We start from the raw sequence: 26887 nt of genomic DNA on the forward strand, positions 1-26887 counted from the left end.
TGACTCCAACCTTTTTCTTTGCTGCGTGTCATTCTCCCCTTTCACTTCTTCAGCTGTCTAAAATCAGGCCTAAAATGCCCAAATAAATCATCTTTAAAAAAAAACAGACAATTTCAGCAAGTGTATGGCCAGTTTCTCGCTTAAAACTTTCAGAAACAACTTTCGGTAAACTATTTGGGTAAACTACGAGATCGTACGAGACCGAAAGAGCAACCATTATGGTCAGCTTTGAAATTCGGGAAAAACCAGACCCACATGATGCGTTCGTAATTTCCAGTTTAATTCTTTTAGGTGACAATACAGATTAGCGCCGCCTGCTGTTCTGGAGACGTATAATGTCTTGTGTACACTCAAGTTGACATCGCTTCGGTGGGTTTTGGACAAACAGGAGCTGAATGACCAGTCCAACTGTTTTTTCTGACGATGGTCGGCCGTTGGGTTGGTGTGTCAGAGCCTATAGGATGAGCCCTTCATGTCCCTTCCTCTGTGTCGCCATGGTTTCTAGAGTAGTCCAGAATGGACAAACCGGCTCTAGAGGGCGCCTCTCACGTATTAACATTACCTGAAGGCCACTGTTGGTTCTACTTCACTCTGGGAAAGTGAGGGGTGAGGGCAGGGGTATGCAGTTGATCATGACCATGGATGATACTAAATCCTACACACTGGTTCTGTAATGCATTTAGAAAATGGAATCAGTGGAATCAGTCTTAAGTAGGCAGTTTGCTAAAGCCACTTTTATGAAAAAATAACTTGGGACTTTGAAACATGAAGCCAAAAAGTATTGGGCAGTGATTGCCTAGAGGTTAGAGAAGAGAGCTTGTTACCGGGAGGTGGGGGAAGTGAAACCACTCCAGTGGAGTGGTTGTAGATCTGACTGGTGTGACAGGTGTGACTGCATGCACCTGAATGTGATCAGGGCAAAAAGAGAGACTGCCTCTCAGTGAATCTCTCCTGAATAAATAAAGGTTAAAAAAAAAAGAAATAAGTAAAATTGCCTGAAGTATCTACCTAATTTTCTATTTATTAAAGGTAACCACTACACAGTCAAATGAGGAAGGGTGGATAGCAATGGTCTAATAGTTGGTTTATTTATGACTTCAGTAAAACTTACAGTACACAGTATCAAATAAACATTTAAGCAGCATAATCCAAATAAAATCTTTACCGAAAGACGGCCAACAGCAGCATCACTCTGTGTATTAGCAAAGCTGTGCAAATTATGACCCTGCAGGTGGAGGAAGAGGAGGAGGTGGAGGAGGAAGAAATGAGCCGAGACGTAAGTGGCATTGATTGAACTACTGCATGTCTGCCCTCATAAACAAGGATAACCTGCCACACGCTTGTGGACCATGTGTCTCCATGACAGTGAGCAATGGTGGCATACATCCCAGCAACACCTGTGAAAAACTCTTTAATAAAAGGGGCTGATTGCACAAAAACAGAAAGCAAAACAGCAGAACATGAAGCTAAAAATCAAAGATTTACACCGAAGAGGTGCATAGTGAGTATTGACAGAATCTTAAGGAGGCCATATTCCACATTTGGATTTTGAAAGGCCTTTTTAGCGCTGTGGCAATGTTTTACAAGAAACGTGATTACACACACACAAAGTCCAGTATTGATTTGTGAAAAGGGGCTGCTTTGTGGTGCAAATGGCACTGGAAAAGGTCTCGCGGAGCAGAAATACCCTGTCATTCAAGACTCCCAGAGAAGACAAATCCAATCACCGGAGCTATATCATGCGCCTCCTGATGACAAAGATAAAGTTCAAACGCATATCTTAAAATCGATAACTACTTCCACCACTGTATCATATTTCCACAACATAATCAGCAGAACGATAGATACGCTTCATCCATTCAAACAACACGAAGACGATATGCAGACAATATGCTCTGGACTCTGGGATTGTATTGTTTTGCAGAGTAAATGAGGCAAATGATTCCTGACATGGAGTCAATAGCACATAGCTGCCCGACACGGTAACAGTAATCAAAGACCATTTTGGGAATGGCAATTACAGAAGTGTCTGGGGAAATAAAGACAAACTAAGGACACGGCCATCCAATTTCAAAATAATGCCTGTACAGCATCCTTATCAGAGCTGACGCCCGGCGAGAACGGCTCGTTACTGGGAGGCTCTTCAGCTGGTGGAGGTTCAGCAGCCGTAGGGTTCATCAAAACAAAACACAAATTAGGCTTAGCTGGAAAAGAGTGAGAGCATACTTGCTTAGACAGGATGCCTCATTCTTATCACTTTGATCAAAGTCCTGACAGTTAAATCTGCAACACACTTCTCAGACTGTGAATCCCAAATGTAAGTTGAAACAAACAAAGAACATCCTAATTAGCGTTAAGATCACAGATGGCATGTGAACTGACGGAGGTTGCAGTTCTCCATCGGCTTCTCAGCATCAGTCGGTCAAGGTTGAATCTGACATGCATAAGTCACAGTTAGAGTATGCAGACGCCCTCGCTTGTTTTCCACACTCAGGCGTCTCACGGCGTCACACAGAGCCGTATGGTGCATGACTGGAGCTAGTCCCATTACCCACACAGATGTGCAGTGTGGTTCACACAGGCCTCCTCTCTCTGGGAGCTGGGTTCATGCTGCATGTGATCGCCAAAGATGTCACGTAGAGTCAGGCTGCTCCGCCCTTCTTACTGCCAAAAAAAACTCACCAAAAAGGAGACCCCTTGGGGCTCCACGATGCATTAAATCATACTTTTAAAATATACTGAACAAAATTATAAACGTAACACTTGTTACGTGTTTTTGCCCCCATTTTTCAGGAGCTGAACCCAAAGATCTAACCCCAAGACCGGATACTGACTAGTAATGTAATATATAATTATGTAACACTGACAGCAGACATCTGGCTGCATAATAGCTACGTACTGATACTTAAGTTTTGGAATACTTTGTGGTAATTTTACTTTAGTATAAAATCTGAATAATTTCACCGCTGATTATGAGACAATGCCAGAAAAAAACAGGCTCGCAAGATAAAAAAGGTTCACTGTTTTTGTATATGTGCTTCATATAATTGGAACAAACTTTGTGCTGATTGGACACTAGCCCCAAATCTTATTAGCCTACATAAAATGTACATGAAAAATGCTTTTGTTTTTTTAAACTGTATTTTATGGAAATATTTGGCCTATATTTCTCCAGTGCTGCCTAACTTTGCTACTTTAAATGCCTTTTTATGAGTTATGTGAAAGCCCTTTCAACTGCCTTTTGTATTAAATGTGCTACATAAATAAACTTGCCTTGCCTTGACCACTCATAAAATGGATTTTTTAAACATACACATAGCTAATTAAGTCGTTTCGCATTGCACTCCATTCAAGCAATTGCTGAGATGTCAAATATTCATGTAAAGATTTGATTAATCATTAAAGCCCGTGAGGTTATGTCCAGTGTTTTCGGTGAGCTAACAAAGCAGCTTTGGATCAGAAATTACAGCCTGGGCCAACAGGAATTCTTGGCACCAAGCAACTAGCAGTAGAAAATTGAAAAGTGTGTCAACATGAAACATGAAAAAATGAGCAGCATAGTAGATGGGCCACAGAACAGCGGATGCAGTGGGAAACTAGCCCCTATACTCTGTACACACCGTTCCCAGTGTCCACCAGTAAGAAATAAGTGAAGCATGTAATGACTGAAGATACACAAAGTGGTACAAATTAGTTGATTGTTCAATTAAAGTCTCCCAAATGCCCTTGAAATTGTATCAAGGGTGCACAATGTACCTCTGAATTAAAGTTAATTTATTTCCAATGGCAATAGGACAGGCAGATGTTAAACACATGGACTGCAACCCTGGTCTAGAAATCACCCAAAGGAGCTGCATGGGACAATAGAAATGTCCAAAAAAGTTGGATCAGACATTAAACGACTTTACCCTGCCAGCTTCCTCGTATAAAGTCTGTGAAATGCAATCAAGCCCATGTGTAAATAGGTCATTTACAAGACAATTCACAGTGAGCGAGCAGGCGTGTTGACCAAGTTTTTATTATGCTGCTGGACGATTACAAACAGAAGGGTCATTTAGACGTAGTCGCCTAATGGAGAGATGACAAGATTCGGGAATATTCTGTCAGTAAGGGCTGATGCCCAAATCATCAGACAACGGAAGGATCGGCAAGAGACTTGGTTGTTCATGTCCAAATTACATACCGGCTATGACCACAGTGTAATGTCCTGGCTGCTATAGCCAGACGACCCTAAACCAAAGGGAGTATTTTCAGTGAGTGAGAAAACATCTGACACAGACAATCTCCTGTTGTGTGCTACATGTGTGAAAGAAAAAACTCCAAAAAATACTCCAGACATTGTCTGGGGTTCTTATGAGAAAACGGCCAAATTGACACTATGTACAACGATTCAACAGGCAGTATTCTATTGTCACACAGGCAGCAGTGCACAAAGTAAAACGAATGGTAAAACTTTGGTAAACCTACATATAGTTGCTTATGTCTGTACTTGAGTCTTTAGTGGCTTATGAAACACAGACTGCTGATAAAGTGCTCGCATCCATCCCCTTCTGTCTTAGGTCATCTGGATCCAGGAGAAACCACGCCATACATCGCGCCTTCATCTCCGCCTTTAGGGCAGCAAATTACCACCATCCAAATGCTGATCAATTTTGGATGCTGCAAGTAAATCTGTCTCCTCTACCAGCCACTCTGGCTGGTCACCAACCTCATTCTGAGGTTATTTTTATCCCAAAAATGTAGTCGATTGGGAAAATATTGACCGTCTTGGGTAGATTTTGAAGGCTGGACCAGTCGGTGAAGTTTCCTTAATCGATGGACGCCAAAGCAGGTTTCCTGTTCCCTTGTTTGTGCGGTTGCCTTTGTTATATTTGACTAACGTTTTGTACGACCAACATAATTCTGCGTATTGCACATACTTGTATAAGCATTAATAATGCATTCATTCCTAATCATTTGCTAATTTCAGCCTTCATTGGCTTTGATAATCGCCTCTTCTGAATCTGTTCTTCATCTTGGATAATCTGAACTCATTATTTCACCAGTTTTTCTCTGAGAGAAATTATTCAGCCTCTGCATCACATCAATGTTAGGCTTTTCGTCATAGTGAAATTCAGTGGGGTTTTTCTCCATGCTTTTATGAAACAGATAATGGAATTTGGAATTAGGAAAAACAGTGGTAGCCATCCATACCCAGATGAAACCCATTCTGCTGCACCTCAATCACCCCGGCGCTTGTTGATGATACCAGCTGCAACAACTGCGGCAGGTGTGTGTGAACACAACACACCACTTCCCCATGCTCAGGTACGACAGATGCCGTTCTTGAACACGTGCCGCTAGCTCCGATCCTTGGGAGCCTTGAGCGAAACAAACAACATTACCAGAGAATATAAAGCTGCACAGTCTCACCTTGTGTTTGCAACACATGGGACACAATGTGCAAGCCCACATGGGAAAAGAGAGATTAATCTATTACAGAGGGGAGGCTGGCACCGGAGCAAGGTCATTCCCAGACACTGGCTACACTGTGTTTAGTGACAGAGATGTGCGATTGGGTAGATCTGTCAGGGGGAGAAGGAGAAATGTAGCAGCGGCCAGAGTTCTATGTTACATAGAGGCTGCTGAATTCAATCTGGGTTTAGGCTTTTTTCATACAGTGCCTGATTGGAGCTGGTGCCTGTTCAGAACATGCCCAGCATATGTTTCCACATCTTTTTCTTGTGGATTCTCAAAAACATGTGACACAAAATGCATGAAATGCTTCAGTATTGCTGCTTGCAGCGTTGTTTAGGTGGCGTGATTGTTCTATACTTGAGAACCAAACAATGGTAAATTGGGGGATTGACTGTAACAGCACTGTAGCTGCACATATACCTAGTATAGCTCTGACAACACAACAGTACAGAAGTCCTGACAGCTCGTTTTAAGGCACCATTTCTGAACACAGGCTGTGTGCATTTCTCTGTGAATTGAGCATTTTGTTACTTTCACTGTATTTATATAGGATACCTTTACAATATGGGACCTTATACCATAAACCATCGTGTTATGGTGGTAACAACATGACAATAACAATGAGTTGAATTGCTAGAGAGAGATGGTAAAATGTGTATAAAATGTGTATAAAATGTGTATGTTTGTGCGGGTGTGTACTGTGTGTGTGCAAGTGTGGCCCAGAGAGGAAAATCCTCCTCCAACACTACCACTAGAGCATTTACTGTGGCACCCGAGGCTATACCTACTCGTTTAAAGGGAGGAAGACAGGCTGATGAAAAACTATTGATTCCCGTTCTGTATCCCCGGAGATGAGGGGAAGTAACACTAATACTTCCGAACTTTGTTTTCCTGTTCTTTTGGCGGCCCGGTCATTCCATGGCCACTGCATGTCTTTGGGGACTGGGAGAACAGAGGGGGGATCTATGTGTGCGGTGATGCCGTCATTGGCATTTAGCGAGAGAATAAAGGGGGGATAATCAAGGTGGAGGAACAGAGGGAGCAGTCAACCCTGGCCCGACTCCGCTTCCCTCATTCAGACAAAGAGAGAAGAAGAGAGAATGAAAGAGGGGTCCTTTAGTCAGGAGAGAAGCTCAGTCTCATTTAGTCTATTTCACTGAGGGCAGCCAGAGTGTGGAGAAGAGGTGTAGAGTAGAGCCAACAGCTAGCCCTTCTACATATAATGAATGTCATCACCTCTGTAATGGATCTGATGCATCACTACACTGGTTGTCTATGGGAATATCTTTTTTGTTTCTAAAGGTAATGATATAGGGACACATAAAGCTCAATTTACTTGTCATTGGCAGTACTACTCAGTCAGTGTTTTGGCTGAGTCACCAACTATCGAGTCTGAGTCAAGTCTCGAGTCACCAGCGTCCGAGTCCAGGTCCAAGTCACCAAAGAAGAACCTTAATTACCGGAGTTTGAGGCTGAGTCGAGTCACAAGTCCAGAGAACAGTGACTTGAGTAAGTCCAGGATTCAAGAACTCCTTTATTGCCTATTACACATACAAGTAGTCAGAAACTTCAGAAAGTCCATTTTTATGAATGCTGAAGTCCGAAATCATAAATCCTTGAGTCCAAGTCCTAGTAGTCAGTGTGCGAGTCCAAGTCAAGTAAAGAGTCCAGGCAATAGTGACTTAAATCGGACTAGAGTACTCCATCACTGTACTCATCCTACATATAAAACTGTTGTATATGTATGTCTTCGGTGGCTCTAAATTATCTTCATGTTACGTCTGAGAAAATAACCCTGATGATGTCATCATTGGTTTGGGCTCAAAGACTCTAAACATTTAATGTGCTACAAACTCTTACAATTTACAATCTCTTGCAAATCCTTCAACTTTATGTGTTTTAAAGTGCTTTAAGTGCAATGATAAAACATTGGAGTACTCCTTCAAAGCTAAAACTTGAAATGCAAGAATATGCATTGATGCAGAAATTGCTGCTAAAACCACAAATACACATTATATGCCGGTTAGGGTTAGGGTTAAACCAGAGCTACACACAATCACAGATTGGCAATCTTGCCGGTTCATCGCATGTCATACTGTGCAAGATGGGTCTGATAAAATCTTGGTTGCAGTCTGTGGCTTGTGTGAATGTCCTGTGGACTGCACTGCTTCAATGACAACAGGAAGAATGGCGTCAACTCGTGCCATCATTTTGCACCACTGTCATGTTTTTTTGTCTTACTTTGAATGGCTCATACAATGTTGGATGAAATACACTTATTGTGAATTATCCCATGCCATATTATTTCTGTTATTTGTTTGAGAATTTGGTCATGAATGTTCAATACTATCAAAATTTGACACAGACTGTTTTATATATATATATATATATATATATATATATATATATACACATACACACACACACACACACACACACACACACACACACACAGTTTTTAGCCTTTATTTATCCAGGTAAGTCAATTGAGAAGAATTTCTCATTTGCAACCTGTCACCTGTGACGACCTGTCACATTCACACAGTTCCACATTCGTACCTGGAAGCTGCCCACTACAACCCCAGTCTGATCTGCTGCCACCGAGTAGCTCCACTGGAGCGGGTGGGGTTAAGGGCCTTGCACCTCAGTGGTGCTCTTTCACTTTCCCCACCCAGACTTTTATCCTTCCGGTCCTAAGCTTGCTTCTTTAACCTTCAGGCAACTAATGCCCATGTTACAACCTACAACTACTATTTGGATTACATTCTAGTCAACACAAAACACTTTAAGCTGGTGGTCTCATATGACTATAGCCCAGGGGGTTAAACTAAAGTTCTGTAGGCCACCTGAAAGGATGACAGAGATCAATGACTGTGGGGCAGGGACTCCACCTCCCCTTTCCACCTTCATGTGTGGTCTCTCTAGAGCCTGGAGGTCTCACTGTGGTCCCATGCTGGGAGTCAGTGAAGGGAGAAATTGTCACCCGTCAGCAATCAAACAAAATCAGCTACTGGCAGGAAAACATCATGGTGTTACGTTTTGATCCTCCCTTGTCTGTTAAAAAAAAACACACTGAACCCATAAATAAGACAGTAGATAATAACTGAAGAATTCATCAGGGGAAGGAATAAATTGGAATACCCTCACTTCCCTCTGTATCTCCTTCTCTGAAGACTTTACCCACTGACTGAACCGTGGCGCTGATTGGTGGAAGACTAGGTTTGTTGTGGCCAGTTGCTTTGGTGTAAATAAGTGAATACATGAACTACATCTTTTTCATTTTTTTCAGATGAGACATTTTATTCAAAAGCATTATTTCAGTTTTCCAAATTGCCCTCCAAAAACATTAATTGAGACCCTCCTCACTTAAGACCCTGATCGGAAAACAATTATTTCATACATCTATGTCTCCATGGTGTCTGTCAGCTCAGTTTTCCCCGTCATACTGGAGGAGCATGGGAGCAGGATTTGGGGCTTCACATTGTTGATGAACAATGCGGCAATATTCTTGATCTTGTTCATAAATCTCTTATTTTCTTATGTATACATAGAATTCACAACATAGAGATATATACCTAAAATATCCCCCAATGTTCAAGAGGTCTGTAACAGATGAATCCCCTGCAAATCTTGTACATATTGTCCTTCCCACAAACTGCTTAACTATTGGTCCAGAATATTTTTTTTTTTTTTTTAAGATAAGTTTTGGGCATTTTCGGCCTTTATTTTTGACCGAACACCTGAAGACATGGAAGGGGAGGGAGGGGGGGAATGACATGCAGCTAGGGCTGTGAAAGTGTAGTGTTTTTCTCACCGCGGTGATGCAATAGCTCCAAATCCCCTCTCGGCCATTTCTGGTATCCTAACAGGGATTTTCGGTATAAATAAAAATGTGATCATGGTATTTATGCTTTTTTGTGTGTTATTTTGGAACCTGTAAATCATGATGTTAATGCTTAATAAAACACCTTTAAAAAAACAACAAAATACATCTTTATCTGATATATTATTTGATATGTTCCGTTGGTTCCACTGGAGATAATTGAGGATATTTCTGCAGGTCACTTCATGTATTTAAGAGGGGTTCCTTCTCTGGTCTCTACAATTACAGCTATGAGAGGGTAACAAAGCAATTTCACATCACTCACTCACTGGTAATTTACATGCAGATTGCCAAATGCACCTTCATTTCCTCGCAGTTGAACCTTAACTGATGCCTTCCCTAACAATGTCCGTTAAAAAATGTTTTTTGGGCATTTCTCTCTCATGTCTGTCCAGATATGAGGCTTTACAGCAGCCGATTAGCTTAGCACTGGGTACTGACAGTAACAAAATCCACCTACCAGCACCTCTAACACTGATTACGCTTTATAAACAGTCCTAGCATCACAGCGAAGTTGCCAGGCAACAAGCAGAGACTCCCAGACGTTACTGTGCCTGGTTAAGAAATAGTAACGTAAATCCTTTGTGGTGGTAAAAGCACTTTTGACTTTTGAAGAGATTTAACACTCAGAAAGAAAGCAGATAAGCATACTGTTTATCAGAATATGATTACATTTTCCTTCAACCTGAAAGTAAATACTGCCCCAAAAATAAGTTAAGACAAAGACATCTCTCTATATATGCGTCTGTCTTATGGACATCTGGGATGGTTTATAAGCAATACAATGTTAAATAGGGTTTTAAATATGATTTAATGTGATACTTTAGGACTGATATTGGAAACTTTGTCCTCAGTATTCAAAACAGCTTTCCAAAGAATTTTATGATCAGGCTTGTGGGAAAGCATCTGAAACTGCATTCAGCTGACACGTCGTGGGACAGTCAAACTCTCCAAATTGAGATTAGCAGCAATTTGGTTGGTAGGAGAATTAAAATGAATGTTGCATAGCGGTCCCACAAAGATAAAGACAGTGTTCAATAAAACAAAATAAATGTGTGTACACACACACACCAACACACACACACACACACACAACACACACCACACACACACACACACACACACACACACACACACACACACACACTTTTAGTTATCACTTACAATCAAGGCAGGGCTCATTTCCCGCCTCAAGCCTACGCTGCGTTTACAGTATAATCAGTGGCCGTCTTTTACACTCACATACTCGTACTCTAAAACAACTTGTGGCGCGCACCAAATCTAATGGGAGAGAGCTTATTGACACTGGAAGCACTGGAAGGTTGCAGTCCAAACACAATTTCTTTTGTTATTTAAAATCATAGCATTCTGCCTCTGGGTGTGGAGAGAGTTATACAGGCTAATGATAATGATTTGGAACTGCCATGACTAGACAGAAGCCCAGGAAGCTGGCTGTACGTGGGGGGTGGTTGGGACATTTATTCCCGTGTAGATAATACTAATAATGTAGGATTGTATGAAACAATTGTTTTTATTTTAAGCTGAAAGCACCCAATAATGTAATAAATTTCCTAAAAATGTGGTGCGCAATTACAGAAGACTTGTATCATGTGGATGCTCATATTATGCTTTTTGGCTTTTTCACTTTCCTTTATTGTGTTATACATCTTTTTTGTGCATTTAATAGGTTTACAAAGTGGAAAAGCCCAAAGTCCCCCCCCCCAAAGGGACTTACCATCTCCAACAGGAAACCCTGTTCACAACCTGCTCCAAACAGCTCTACTGTAGTCCAGCCTTTACTTCAGAGACAAACGTTATAATGCTCACCTAGCTGCTAGCATAGCACGCCCTCATACTCTGCTTCTGACTGGCTAGTAGTCCTTACCTAGGTACTGCCAGGGCCCTCATACTCTGCTCCTGACTGGCTAGTAGTCCTTACCTAGGTACTGTCAGGGCCCTCATACTCTGCTTCTGACTGGCTAGTAGTCCTTACCTAGGTACTGTCAGGGCCCTCATACTCTGCTTCTGACTGGCTAGTAGTCCTTACCTAGGTACTGTCAGGGCCCTCATACTCTGCTTCTGACTGGCTAGTAGTCCTTACCTAGGTACTGCCAGGGCCCTCATACTCTGCTTCTGACTGGCTAGTAGTCCTTACCTAGGTACTGTCAGGGCCCTCATACTCTGCTTCTGACTGGCTAGTAGTCCTTACCTAGGTACTGTCAGGGCCCTCATACTCTGCTTCTGACTGGCTAGTAGTCCTTACCTAGGTACTGTCAGGGTACGCCCTCCTACTCTCACTCTGTAGCTAAAACAGAGAGCTCAACACACAGGGAGAAAGACGGAGCTGCAGTAATGTGCAGTATTACAAAAATACGGTGATTTTTGAAAATTAAAACATGTAAACCTTTTCCGATATAACCTCTAAATACAATTATGAACCTGAAAATGATCATAATATGAGCACTTTAATTCAATAAGAAGAACTGTTGACTCAACGGATGTACATTGCTGCGATGACGCCTGATGCTCTCCTCCTGTTATCAGTTTTGCAAGGGCATTGTTGCTGCATCCAGGATGGCTGTGATTGGTTTACAGAAATACAAACAAGCCAGAGCTCCCAGAATATATGTGCGGAGAGGCCAGGCCATACTCCAGCCCTGACACAGCGCTGTGGCTATAGGTCTGGCAATGTGACGCTAACTCCGATGAAAAAGAACATTTCATGGACACTGAATTGACTGTTTTGCCTTCATCGCTCGCTTGTGTAATACTAGCCATCTGCAGCTGCTTTTGTCATCTTCGGATGTTTTCTGCATCTTAGAAACATTTCAAAGATTAGACTTTTCTCCTCTTGGAATGAAAACTGGAAACTGGCTCAACTGGAGTATTGTAACTTCCTCTAATCTCGATCCCGTTTACAGTTCATTCTAGCCACACGAGTTAGCTACAAAGAGATAGGACCCGACAGTATTTCACAGACCCAGGCTTCCCTTCACTGCCTAACTGTTTGTTTACTGATTTTTGATTTATTTCTTTAAAAAAAGATATCAGCCAGTTCATCAACCTTATGTATATAACCCTATATAATGTATATGATGTTCTTTTTCTATCAGAAGTATGCATGAATAATTCAGTAGTAGTACTTGTATCTTCCTGGAGCGTTTCAGTGCAATCAAAAGTCTGGGGTGTATACATAGAAAATGTCAATGTTTTGCAGTTAAATATTAAACAGACAAACACACATGCAACATCACACAGATGCAAATTGGTCTGCTATATGTTGCCAGGGTTACAAATATTTAGATTTTCTGATAAATACCACTCAGATACCAAAGCGATGCAGCCTTCCAACAGTTAAACTAGTAGATATTTGTCTAGGTTATCGCAACCCGGTCTCACGCCAGTTTGTGAAATGGTCACATTATTTTGATTATCAATTTGTGTACATGTCACGATTTTCTGTTTATTACGTGTGCATGTCCCAATTTTCGAACGTGACGATTTCATGTACTTCCATGACACTGGGCTGCTCTGAGGGACGCAACAAGGGGACCGACCGCCACACACGGGACGCAATCCCTGGGCCCAGGGACACGATCCGCGGTCTCAACGGGGAAATGAAACGTGACAACAACGGGACGGTTAGTGGGTAGGAAGAGAATAACACGGAGAGGTACTGCAACACGCTGGACACGATCCCCGGTCTCCGGGGTGAAGGTCCTGTGTTGTTTGAGCTACCGTTACCGTAATCGTTCTGTGATCTCGGAATAGGCTTCCCATTGAAATACAGTATATTATTTCAAAATTCGTAATCACCACACGAAAATAACAATATTAATGTGACCTGCACACGTATCCATAGATTCAATAACGTGACCATTTCCCCATGGAGCCATGACACTGAGCTAGTTATTGTGTCTTTTACATTTGTTTATTCCTTTCAATATGTTTATGTATGCACCAACCACCACGTGTTACTTACTTGACACTAAATCCCATCCTGATTCAATGCATTTGTGTGTGTGTGTGTGTGTGTGTGTGTGTGTGTGTGTGTGTGTGTGTGGTGTGTGCATACATCCATCCATTCAGATCTCTATATCTTTTAAGTCTTTTCTAGAGAAATGTATATATGTCAGAGAGGAGGAGGTGAACTTAATTTGATCTCTTTATTATAGGTTGCGTGTGGGAGGAGAAGCCTCCGGCCAGAGGTCTGTGTTGAGCTTTCTGTAGCTGCAGTCTAATCTACCATCACCTCCCTCAAACAGCATGCGCACGGCTCAATGCCAACACTGCATCCTTGAATGTGTGACTCTCGTAGAATGGATAGAAGGCGGAAAAGAAATGGAAGGGATGAGAAGGGGGGGAGAAGAGGAGGGGACGGGCAAAGAAATGATTTAAATGACGATTTGATATGTAAGACCGCGAGTCTCCTCATTAGCATAACTTCAAAACCTCGCCGCTCCAGTCTTAGCAATAATAATCACCTCACGCTCTGTAATAGTTCGTTTTTCTAGTTGTTGTGAGGCGACGAGATGTGCGGGTGAGAGGCAGGAAAGGAAGGATTCCAGCAAACACCCCTCCCCATGCCCCCCCCCCACACACACACACACACTCTTCCTTATCTCAGTGGGGCGAAACAGTGGGACATCCTGATCTTTGGTTTATTATAAGCCGCCTTGTGTGTTATCTGTGAGGAAGACCAGTCATACCAATTAACATTCCAGTACAGTGTTTCTGCAGCCTGAGAACAGGAGGCTGAACTCCCTTCCTCCCTCTCACACACACACACACACACACACACACACACACACGATACAAAGTTAAGAGTAAGTGATACCCAACTAACAGTGCACATCCACACAGTTACATAAAGTGTACACACACATGCATAATTTACTTGGAAATTATACCAAAATACCACTATAAGAGTACATTTATAACACGCGCCTATAAAAAAAACAGAGGTGTCAGGAGAGATGGAAGGACACGGCGTTCAGCTGGCGGACAAAACAAAGTGATACTTGGGTTTCAAATATGTAATAATAATAATAATAAGAAGAAGAAGAAGCATGAAAGTAGCATGCTGTATCTGGAGCCGACATGGGCAGAGTCAGCACACAGAGATTTATTCTGGCCCAGCTTCACTTGCTCGTTCCGTCTACAAAGAAACAGTGAAAAAGAGAAACAGATGGAGCTAGACCTACTGGTACAAGTTTGAAAAATGCAAGAAAAAGCAACAAACTCATTCACACATTTTTTTTCTACAGACATCTGTGTGTTTACTTTGGCACCACATGCCTCATATGCTAAATGAAACGGGTGACTGACTGATACATAAGTCATTTCATCAAATCACAAATAATAAGTAATTCAGTCAGTCGGTTTGAGCCACCGCTAATATTATCAATACAATGTATGTATTCTTACACAGTTAAAGACTTTAATATTTTGTATATTAATAACAGATTACTTGTAAGAGAAATCATTTTTTTCTTGACATTCTTTTCTTTCTTTTTGGGGATTGTTTTTGCTGGGGGAACTTACAGACGTGCATATGTTGCATGGCATTAAATATAATAAACACCATTATCATTGTGTAGTAATCATGATCATGATCTTCTATCCTATGTTCGAAGGATTCTGGAGAAAAAAGTTGCTTTGCACTCCAGTTTTGCAAAAAAAGGATTTTTTTTGCGTGTCCGAATATTATTAATAATTTCTAGGCTTGAGTACTTGTGATGTCTGCAGATAACGTTCAGTTGAATATATAATAAAGAGTAGGGATGAAAGGACATTCCTCCGTTCTCAGCTGAGATGAACAGCATAGCGCTGCAGTGTTTTACCATTGTACTTTACACTGCATAAACTAGCCTAGCGCTTAGCAGAGTTTCGGTGCAATAGAAGTTTAATCTGACAAATATGTTGCTTCTTCACCGCAGTAAGTGTAAATCCATAATGTCACAGGGTTTATTTCCCTTTACACATACAACTAATGAACACATTAGTAGTCCCCCACGGGTGTATAACATGGAGGAGCTAAGGTGGGAACCATTCAAAGAGGGCAACTTGAGTTTCTGTGGCGGTTCTAGACCATTTCAATTGAGGGGCCAAGCTGGGGCCACATGCAATTTTATGGGTACAAAATATGTTAAGCACACGTGTTACTTTCCTTCAACCCCCCACAGATTTGGTTCTACAAAAGACTAATGATACACATATGACAATAAACACAAGAATACTCATTCACTGTTAATCTACAACTGTGGCAAAAATATTTGCCAGTTAGGGGGCCCAGAGGGGGGGTCGAGGCTTAATATTATGGGCACTGGCCAACCTTCCCCCCCCCCGTTGAGTTTCCCTCATTGAAGCTGAATGAGAACAAAGCCATCCAGAGGCACTCTGAATTCCCAGTGTCTCTCTCTTGTGTTCTCATATATTTTTTGTAATGACAGGCAAAATGAAAACTGCAGCATTAAAAACGAATTAGCAGGTCTCTGAAGGGCTGTAGCTATAACACTGAATCCATATAAAGGGAAGGCTGTGCCGTCAAAAGCGGTTACAGACTTTGTATAATGAATCTTAAGGATGAAATTGGAATTTGGGATCGTCTCACATGTTCTCTCGGAAGGCAGAACACAAACAAGCTTTCAAGATACTAGCTTCATGAATACCAGTCAGAGAGCCTATCACAGATCTGCAGCTACTCAGTAACACATGGGAAGCTCATTAGTGTATGTCTGAAGTCGGACTATAAGAAGAAATGAAAAATACAAAGTGTCACTAAAGTGTCACTAAAACAACCTTGAACTTTGCAGACTACCTGCTGGGACTGTTAATGAAAGTCTAAACTACACTATATGTGTTGATGATGCACTGAGAACTACAACGCTACCACAAAATTGTAGCACAGCCCCCCCCCCCCCCGACCTGTGTGTGAGGCAGTGGGTGCGCGGTCCCCATCAGGGAGGCGTGAGGCATGAAGGACGGCCAGCGGTACACACCACACAGGAGATCCCCAGATTAGTCACGCTTGGCGGTTCTGTGCCTCTGCCCCCCCTCTGCCGCATCACCGCCACGCATCCAAACACAGTCTCAAAACACCAGAGCAAGGGCAACACTGCACCACCTGCCATCATAAACAGCACGCTTTGCCACAGCGTGGAGGAGCAGCCAATTATGACTGTGTATTACATTTAAATTGCTAAAATAACATAGTGACTAATGTGTTTGGGGCATGTAAGACGTTATCACCAATGGAAAATATAATTGGTGATTTTTTTTTATACCAGTCCATATCCTAAATGTCAAGTTCATATATTTCATTCTGCATATATTCTACTGTGGTGATGACCTTCTGACACTAAGACATGTGCCAGATATATATTATTGCAAAAACTGTAAACGTGTATAGAGCTTTCCAACTTTAGTAATGGGTGTGTCAGCAGGATTATTCATCAGCCACCAGACTATTAAAGAGACGCCGCACACCTGTTTCTGTCTCCAAAATATTACTAGCACAATCTGATGCATTTTCCATCCAAAGCAATCAGTCTGCCACCTCAATCAGCTGACACCAAGTCCCACATTCATCATATTTGAGAAATTGAATTTTCAGCATAAGCTTGTCTCTCTTAGCCCCCCCATCATCATATCACTTGTCTGCTGTACAACTGTCTTATTGGCTATATTAGCCCTCCTGCACAATCTGGACTGTGGTCATAACATCTACATCTTACATCGCGTAACATATTCCTTGTTAGATATTGTTCTTATTCAATCAGTCAGTTTTTAGGTTATAGTTTATTTATATTTTATAGTCATAGTTAATATTTAATCACGATCTATTGCACTGTTCAATCAATGCACTGTTCACTTTTGCCACATTTGCACACCTTACCTTATCATGGTCATTGCATTTCTGAGTGATTTTTATTTTTAATCTTAAGTATGTGTAATATGTGTATATGTGTGTATATGTATATCTATTTTCACCAAAACATTGATCACAGAGTCTGACAAAAGTTTGCAATATTCTTCAGCCATAAGAATGCGATAGAAGTATGAACTGTCTTACCATAAAAGATTCTGTCTGGCTAGTTTTCTGTGCAAAGCTATCTAGGACTCTGACCAGAGTGTACAATGCTAATAGCTAATTATACACTCTGTGCTAACAGGGAGGTTTCCTACTTGAGATAGTGAACATTAGCTTTTTCATTTAGCTCTATGCATCAGTTTAATGCATGAACTCGTCTTGTTGATCACGCAGTAAGTTCTAAGTCATTTTGGTTCGTTACGCTGCCAGTAAAGGTTTTAATAAGTATTAATTATCAAGCCACACCAGATCATTAAAAAGGCTCTGCACACCTGTTTGTGGTTTTTCTGTCTCCAAAATATAACGGGCACAGCGTGATACATTTTCCATCCAAAGCCATCTGTCTGCCACGTCTATCTGCAGACACCAAGTTGTCCCAGTAACTTGCTTGTTGGACTCGCTGACTTGTTATTTTAATTTAGCCTATTCAGGTATGGTTAACATATGTTAATGTGTAACATTAATATACCGGACACCTTTTCAGCCTGTTGTTCTGTGTGCTATTGTGTATTTGAATAACTTTCCAAAATAAAATGTCTGTTCTTGGTGTTGGATTTTGTGACATACATTTCTAAAGAAATGCAACTTATAGTCCAGTGCAATTTATGTTTTTTTCCTCTTCGTGACACAGGGTCAGGGTTCTTCTACACAGGCCCGGCCCTAAACAATTTGGTGCCCTAGGCAAGATTTTAGGTGGCGCCCCCTTGCATCACTGTACAGTTAACTGATGTTAAAACTAACAAATAGCGCTCGCTATTTATTGATTAGCCAACTATGTCATGCTAACGGCTGATGCTATTATCAATCATTGTTCTGCAACAGCAAAATATTATCATTATCATCATCACCTTTACTGTAACATTACCTCTGTCTTTGTCACGTTTTTCCTCCTCTACTTTTCTTTTTTTCCTCCCCTGGGCACCAGACAGTTTAGGACGCTTTGACATTATGAGATTTAGATGCAGGTAAAAGAAGTCGGGCTTGTTTTTTTAATTAAGGTGACGTTATATTAAGGTGACCAGATTTCTCAGACAAAATCCGGGGACATTTTCAGCTCAGAAGCATATTTACCTCCAAAACAAGTAATGTTTTTATTTTTGTAAAACTTAAAACGGGGACACTAGACCTAGAGCTGTTCTCATTAGGGGCTGAGCCCCCCCCCCCCCCCAAGGTATCATCCTAGACCCACCCCTGCTGCTAGTTCCTACTCCACTCCACTACACCTCAAGATAGAAAGTCCTAATATTTCAAGATAAAAAATCCTAATATTCAGATAAAAGTCTAATATTTCAAGCTAGAAAGTCCTATATTTCAAGATAAAAATCCTCTATATATTCAAGATAAAAGTCCTTATATTTCAAGATAAAAAGTCCTAATATTTCAAGATAAAAAGTCCTAATATTTCAAGATAAAAAGTCATAATATTCAAAGATAGAAAGTCTTAATATTTCAAAATATAAAGTCCTAATAGTCCTAATATTTAAGATAGAAAGTCCTAATATTTCAAGATAGAAAGTCTTAATATTTCAAGATAGAAAGTCCTTATAGTCCTAATATTTCAAGATAGAAAGTCTCAATATTCATAATGTTGGAATGTTTACTGAACTACTGACAGCGTTTGCTTTACTGCTCAAGGCTTGTTTCTGGAACAGCTCATTGAGAATCAGATACAATAAAAACTACTGAGGACATATTTTCCTTTGACATTGATGCAGTATTAAACGAGATCGCTAGTTAAGTTAATGGGATAATTGTCCAGCTTGTATTTACGTTCATAAAAGTGCTTGTTTTGCTGCTAACAGACTCAGATTAATATTCTAAGTGTCTGACAACATTATGGGAAGGATTTCTAAGGAGGTCGGCCTTTCTGTTAAAGATTAAGATCCTTTTTAAAACATAAAGTCCGCGAAATTGCGTTCGCTAAACGCACCAGACTCCATGTAAATAACCAGTGATTTTTAACATCGTAAAATACGGCTTCTAAAACATCTCTGAGCACCGCTGGCTCTGGCTGTCTGGAGCCTGTGTTGGGTGTGCGATTATCGGCTACGTTTTTTCTTTCATTCCAATTTCGGGTCTTTCAGTCACAGTGAAAACCGGGGACATTTCCGGGGACAGATCCAGCCGGGGACAGGTAGCCAAAATAAGGGACTGTCCCCGGAAACCGGGGACGTCTGGTCACCCTACGTTACAGGTACAGCACAGGCCGGGCGCCCCCTGGTGGTTTGCGCCCTTAGCATTTGCCTATACTGCCTAAGCCACAGGCCGGCCCTGCTTCTACAGATAGTACATATTTTCTATCTATAGCTGCAGTTTAAGGCACAAAAACAACTCATCTTGTGGATTCCTCTGTAAATTGTTATATTCTCATTCTGGGTTTGTGCGCACGTCTCACAATAGTGTTACTCTCCATCTGCTGGAAAATTCCAGCTGTATTGTGTTTACTGCAACCCCTTTTCTATATCTGTGTAAATAATTTCTCCTGCTTCATTGTTATTGTGGTTACTATGGATGGGAGTGACTGTGGAAACGCAACAACCTCCAAAGAAAGAAGACATTAGAAATACAGTCAGGGCAGACCAAGATTCCAAACCCTTTATACCAATGCTACAGAAGGAATGCTCACGGGGAATCACTGACACTGCAACGCAGTAAAAGAAAGCGGGGCAATGTCTTAAACTGGAGACAGCAGTCCTCCTGGGTTGGCACCATCATTTAAGGCCATTTAATAAAACAGCCAGCATTGTCCCCCCACGAAGCACCACCCCTGGTGCTAAGTGCACATTCTCTCCCCACGACTCTGGAGGATATCATTATTAGAGCAGCGGTAAACATACACCTCTATGATATATAGTATAAATCCGATGAAAGAAGCAATTTGGTCCTAAAGCATTTCTATAGTCGTCTGTGGTAGGTTGGCACGTTACGACTAGGGTGCAGCAAATACACAACCACCACCACATTCATGTCTGGAGCCTCCGCAAATACCATCTTTACGACAGCCACACCTACAGTACAGCTCCACTCTCCTTTTCTGTTCACTGATGTCAAACATGCAATCTTCTAAAGAGGCTTACAACCTCTTTTGCACTATCCGTGCTTTGCCGCAGATGTAAAGTTGGAAATGGCACGTTATAACTAGGGTGAGACTCATTACTGTAGTAAATGCAGCCAGAAAGAACTTGAAGGCTTATAATTTCCTAAAAAGACTGCAAGTGCGACTGTGGACTGGAGTTGACTGCATGGCTGCAAACCCATTTCACCCTCTGTCTGCACCAATTTACGGTGCCAGATCCAGTCATAAAAAAAGCTCTTCTCACTTGGTGTACATTAACTTATTAAAGTCGTTTTCCCTGGCCCATTAATATGCCCTCAGCGAATAAAATGATAAACAATGGCCTCAGGCTTCATTCTAATCAAAATGCGTGATAAACTATTTTAAACACTTCCCCAAGCTGAGAGACTAGATGACAAGAAATCATTACAAAAGGCGGCATGGCCTAAATGTCACTTGGTAGCAATTCTTTTGTGGAATTGTTGTTATCAATCATGTAAAAAATGTTATGTAAAAAGGCAGGAAGGGGACTAAAATTCAATGAGTGTGTATCTGCTCTATAAAATGGAATGATTAACTTTAGTACATTCTCTTCTATCTTAATTATTTGGAAATCAGGCCATTGCGGATCACCAGGCTGTGGGCCAGCGGTCCCTCTCCCTTCAAATGAAAACAAAACACCGGCGTCTCAAAGGTTCAAGCGAGAGAAAGAGAAACAGAGAGAGGGAATAAAGTAGAGCATTAGTAAGCTGGGGGTTCACGGCTCTGGGCGCGCCGGTTGGCCCTCAAGAGACAGTCTGTGTGACTCCTGGCTAAAGCTGCCTTATTAAAAGTCCCCCTATGCACATTCAACACCGCTGTCAGGAAAAGTAACTTCAAAAAACTTTTTGGAACAAATGTCATTTCCATTCAGCTGAAGAGCAAAACAGAGCTGAGCCAACTTATAATGTTTGCCATTTGGTGACCACTTTTATCCAAAATAGCACAAGCAAGAGTGACCCCAGTGGGAACTGAAAGCCTCTAAATAACATATAGTAACGGGCTAGCTACTGTTAGCGTCACATTGCTTATATGAGGTATAACTGGATCTAACTGAGCTCAGAGAGTTTAGCAAGAACAACAAGACAACAAAAGCATACGTTAGAAGAATGAATTCTGAATAATAATATTGCAATAAGCTATTTTTTTTGGGACAGTTCATCCCAAAATCTAAAAATATATTGTTTCTCTCACCTGTATTGATCTAAAGTTTCCCAGTGTTTTGAGATGTGTAATAAAAGGCCCCAAAAAATTAGATGCCAAAAAAAACTGGTTTGGGGGCAGTTTTATGTAGGAACTATTTTCAGCAAAGGGCCGCAGGTCGGAGTCGAACCTGTGACCACTGTGTCAAGGAGTAAAACTCTAAGTGTGTGTGCTGCTCAACCAACTGAGCTAACCCAGCCTCAAAAACTGTCCCTTTAATCTGTGTTGCCATGTTACATGTACCAACCAAAAGTCTCCAATTCTACATTGAATTGACAACATAAAAGTCTAACATTTCTTCATCCATGACAACCAAGTTGCTTGCCCATTGTATTTTTTCACATAGAACCTGAGAACATGAGTTTAATGACTGAGCTTTAGGTTTGGAGAGGTCATTTTAGTCCACACAGCGTATGCATGCACAGTGATAGTCAACCATAATTGGCCCCTTGCCAGTGGATTAATTCCATTCCCACGCTATTAAAATGGCCTTTCTCATTGAGACTCCAGAGAGTTAATTAAACCAATGCCATTTGGAAAGCCAAGGATTCAGGGATGAAATGGCATGGGCTTGAAAGACGGGGCACATGGATGAATAATGTCCTGTCCTTATGTCGGTGCGTTTAACCTTCTCTGACTAGCATTTACTTGGTAAGGGTTACAAGCTGAACCTGTTGTTCCCTGAAATGTTCTGCAGGTGAAGGCAAGCCTGATGGGAACATTATATTTAACTGAAGGGGTGCTGCTGACGTTTTTCTGAAAGAGGGCACACTGCACATGGTATTAAAAGAGACAAATCTTGGTAAGAAGGTGCCATTGTTGTGTGTTGACCGCTGGTAACAAGAGGTTAAAGTTCACAACGTTATTATTTTTATATTATCCATATAATATGGACACAAGAAGGTGATGCTAACGTTTCACAGAGTAAAACAGAAGATTTTCCTAAAGTTAATGTTCATTAGAAAATAGTATAATATTCAAATAATTATATTTTTCAATCACAACCTTACTTGTGCAAAGGACAACTCTCAGCAGGTCTCCAGAAAGGAATAAAAAATTGCTTTGATCAATAATTGTCACAGGATCTAATTCAAAAGGTTTTCAAACATCACCCACAGAAGGATTTCTGGATGAACTGTAGTTTGCTTGGGAGCAACTGTGGTGTGTGTGTGTGTGTGTTGTGTGTGTGTGTGTGTGTGTGTGGTGTTGTGTGTGTGTGTGTGTGTGTGGTGTGTGTGTGTGTGTGTGTGTGTGTGTCCGCAGATGGCCCCTTATCCCCACCTTGATGAATCATAAAGGTTTTTTAGCGCTTGCAAGATGTAGAAAATCAAATATGAAATTATCAACAAACTAGCCTTCGCGTTTTCAGCTTTACACTTAAAAAAAAAAAGTTAACAGGAAGTGAGGCATTACCCATGGTTCGGTCCCAGCAGCTCTGGCTCTCAGGGGAAAAGTAGAAAAGGCACCAACCAGAGAGAGAATTCATAGCCCGAGGGGACTGGTGGAGTCAGGTTAATCTCCGTACCGGTGCTTTCAATAACTGCATGTCAGAGCCTGGCTGTCTTCACCATTTTGTGTGAATTGTTTTGTTCTTTAAATCTTTCCATCATGCCAAGTTTTAAAGCCGATATCTCATCCCAGACCAGGCTGTAACTCCTGGCTGAGGTGCGCGGATGCAGCTCCGGTGATGTGCTGCTCCCTGAAGAACAGCCAGCGCAGTAGCTCAGTCCCATTAAAGAAAGAAACAACAACAAAAAAACTACACAACTGAGACAGAAACAAAACATGACCTGGAGCCGGGATCCACTTCTTCATCAGCCAAACTACGCACATGACCAGCTTCAGCTGCCAGAAACAAGATTAACCTCAGTAGCAAAAGGGAACAACACAATGTAGTGACTCAGTGTTCTTGTAAATTAACAGCTAACGGGAATCCTTTTGTCAAAGTGACCAAAGAAAAAGCTGGCCTTTAGCTGAACTTTCTTTTGGAAACGGGGCTTCCACAGAGAAGTTCCACTTCGGTTTACAGCTCCCAGGCAACCAACATCAAGGCCTGAATTGTTTGTCAGGTGGAAACAAAACTTTACCACTTTGAAAGTAGACAACAGTAGTTGGGAAGACATTGAAAGCAAGGGCAGTCCCAAGAAAGTTATTGGGCACAAACAGGGGTTTGGAGTAAGAAATCCCAAAATATGATATCATAGTGGAGATTGGGAGGGGATCTATTGCTGCATGTTATGTGGGGCAGCACAAAAAACTAATTTATTCACTAAATCTTCAATGGCACACTGGATCCATTGTGCCAAAGAAGGTGTTAGCTACTCAGATAATCCAGGCACCCAGTGTTTTGAAATTCACCTTAAATGTACCACACTGTAGGACAAACTGTAATAAAACATGACACCAAAGTCATCTATTGCTCAGTCTTAAAGTTTATGAGCCCCTCGTTAAACACATGCCATGCCCCTAATCCATAATTTTTACTTTTACTTGATGCCTTTTACAGCTTTATGCAGACTTTAAGCGTATTTACAGATGAGAAAGAGTATTTGAGAATGAGGTCCTACCACTGCATAGTGAATGGGTGTGGGAGGATAAACTCACCTTTGGTTGAGAAGAAAGACCCATACAAATATCAGGACAGGCTGACATTTATCACAGCAGAGCCACAACACTCGAGATGCTACACCTAAAACACAGAGAGGAAGACATTTAGTCAACTGTGTAACTCCAGCAAGTTTTAAAAAGAAAAGTTTGACATTTTGGGATATATGATGTTTTTGTTTTCTTGCTGAGAGTTAGCTGAGAAGATTGGCACCTGCATGAATCTCCCATCAGAAGTCAACTGACTTAGGTCAACACAAAGACTGGAAAAAAGTTGGGGGGTTACAGAACAGCTTACAGGACAACTGGCCCAGTTCTAAAGGGAAGTGGGACCAGTAACTTCCTGGAGCCTCTCAAGAGTCCAGTATGTAAACCCCTTAAAAACGTCAATTTTTCATTTTTACACTTTAGATTTTGAATGGAACAAACCAGACACAACATCTATTAGTGAGCTTCAGAGGTGCTGGTATGTGGACTTTGTTACCTTTGGACCGAGCCAGGCTAGGTGTTTTCCCTCTTTACAGAATTTGTGCTAAATTACGGTAATCTTCTCATCCAACTCTTGACAAAAAAAGCAAATTAGCATATTTCCCAAAATGTCAAACTTTTCCTTTGAACAGAGGAAGATGCAAACTGTTTTAACGTAACCAAGCATATACGTATTGTTTACATAATGGCAAAGACCCTTCCCTGTAACGGTGGGCTAATGTAGCCACTTCCCTGCTCTGGAGAAGCAAGTTTTCATTTCTGCTATTTGGTGTGCCATCCAAAATCCCTGTGGAGAATATAACGAGACCCATTACCTACCGACCGCCTAACTGCAAACAACGCCAAGTAAAACTACTGTATGGACAATGAAAGCTGAAATATCTATCAAATTAAATTCTATTATAGGTTGTGCTTCTCAATTAAATTAAACAAGGCAGGATCAATACAACAATGCAAACAATTGCCGTTCTCTGCCCTACGTGATTGTGTGATGGTTTAGATTCATTAAGTCATACTATTGCACTACACATCAATGGGATAAACACTAATCAATGGCTCAGAAAATAGACTTTAAAGAAACAGCGAGCTATTTAGAAAAAGGGTTCATCGGCATTGGCCATAATAGATCATTATATTCTTCATCTTAGAATGCGCTACCTTTTGCTGCAACACCTAATTTTTTTCTAATGCACAGGAGCCAGTGAGAAAACTGTAATAGGAAATAGGAAATAGGAATAACAACCAACAATTGATCTGGAGACAGCTTCACTCTAGCCAATAAGTGAGCTTGGACAGAACAGTACATTCCATTGACCATTCAGATCCTTTTTGTCACCACAAATGGAATCAATTTGCAGTAAATTGAAGCTATGACTTTCATTCAGTTGAGCCAGATTATTGTTTTCCAATTTGCTTAAGGCAGGGTAAAAGGTTACACTGCACATTTCACAGACACCCTGAAGCTGCGGAGTAAAGCTATTTCCACACACGTTCTCTGGCCAGACATGTTACATTAATAATTCCATCAACACATTGACAAGCTGTTGTCAAAGAAGCTCCAGTAAAATCAGTGGTTGACAGTATCAGCTGGCGGCTATCAGATTGATAATTGAAGACCAACACAGACTATATCAGTCTGCCAGTAGTCTAAAGGAAGAAAGGGAGAAAAGATGCCAGGGAACCTTATTTGTAGAATACACACCCAGCATGGAAGGACGAGTAGTAAACAAAAGAGAACTGCCCAGGTAAAAAGCTAAAAGTGGTTACGTGAGGACAGCAGCAGAGCCAGACAGCAACATGGGAGGCTGAGGCTCCTCATGTCCTGATTGGTCAGGGGGCGAGACCCAGACAAGATACTGGCAGAGAGAATGCAGGACTTCCAGCTGAGTACCTGACATACTGTAGCTCTCTCTCTCTCTCTCCCCCCCCGTGCCACAATCAGAGAGAATCCAGGGATGCCATGTGTTGCAGACATCCACAACAATGAAGTGAAATCCAACAATATCCCTGAGTGCTCAACGTACTGGAACTTTACCAGATACAAATCCTCACCCATCTTTAACAATTTGACGATACAAATAGAGCAGTTGTGATATACAAGTTTGTATTTTTTTCTTTGTTTTGTTTTTTTTCTATGTTTTTTAATCCTCTTTAGTCTTTTCTCTAGTGTGCAGTTGTTGTTTTTTTCATTTGCTTTCATTTTGACTATTTTTCCCTTAGTTGCAGTGCGTTTCTATTTGAAAAAGAAAACAGCTAAGGTTCCAAATAAAATGATTTCATAACTGTGCCATCCTTAAATTGAAGCCTGTCGTTATACCTTCTATTAAGTAGTCATACATTTTCTGGTGCACTGCAGAGAAAGAAAAGTACACCTAAATATATTGTTTTTCAGCGCAAAGTAAAAACCTGTCTCGTTGAAAATGTTACATTTACAATTCCTGTGAGGCCTGCAAAGGAAAACTGACAGGAATGCTTGCAAGCGACGGGCTCATTCAATGGCAGTGCTCCTTCTGCAGGATCCTTTGTGTGACACCATTACAGCTGGAATGTTGTTTTACAAAGGGGT

The 26887-nt window shown here is 41.3% G+C and overlaps 1 protein-coding gene across 1 annotated transcript in view; it reads right to left on the reverse strand.

The window, feature by feature from the left end:
* arvcfb (ARVCF delta catenin family member b) overlaps positions 1–26887 on the reverse strand; it is a 249980-nt gene that overhangs the window by 169984 nt on the left and 53109 nt on the right. Inside the window, 1 exon segment of the mRNA XM_032515943.1 lies at positions 24334–24418. The gene's annotated coding sequence lies outside the window, so the exon portion shown is untranslated.

This window comes from Etheostoma spectabile, chromosome 5 (assembly GCF_008692095.1).
Source record: "Etheostoma spectabile isolate EspeVRDwgs_2016 chromosome 5, UIUC_Espe_1.0, whole genome shotgun sequence".
NCBI lineage: Eukaryota > Metazoa > Chordata > Actinopteri > Perciformes > Percidae > Etheostoma > Etheostoma spectabile.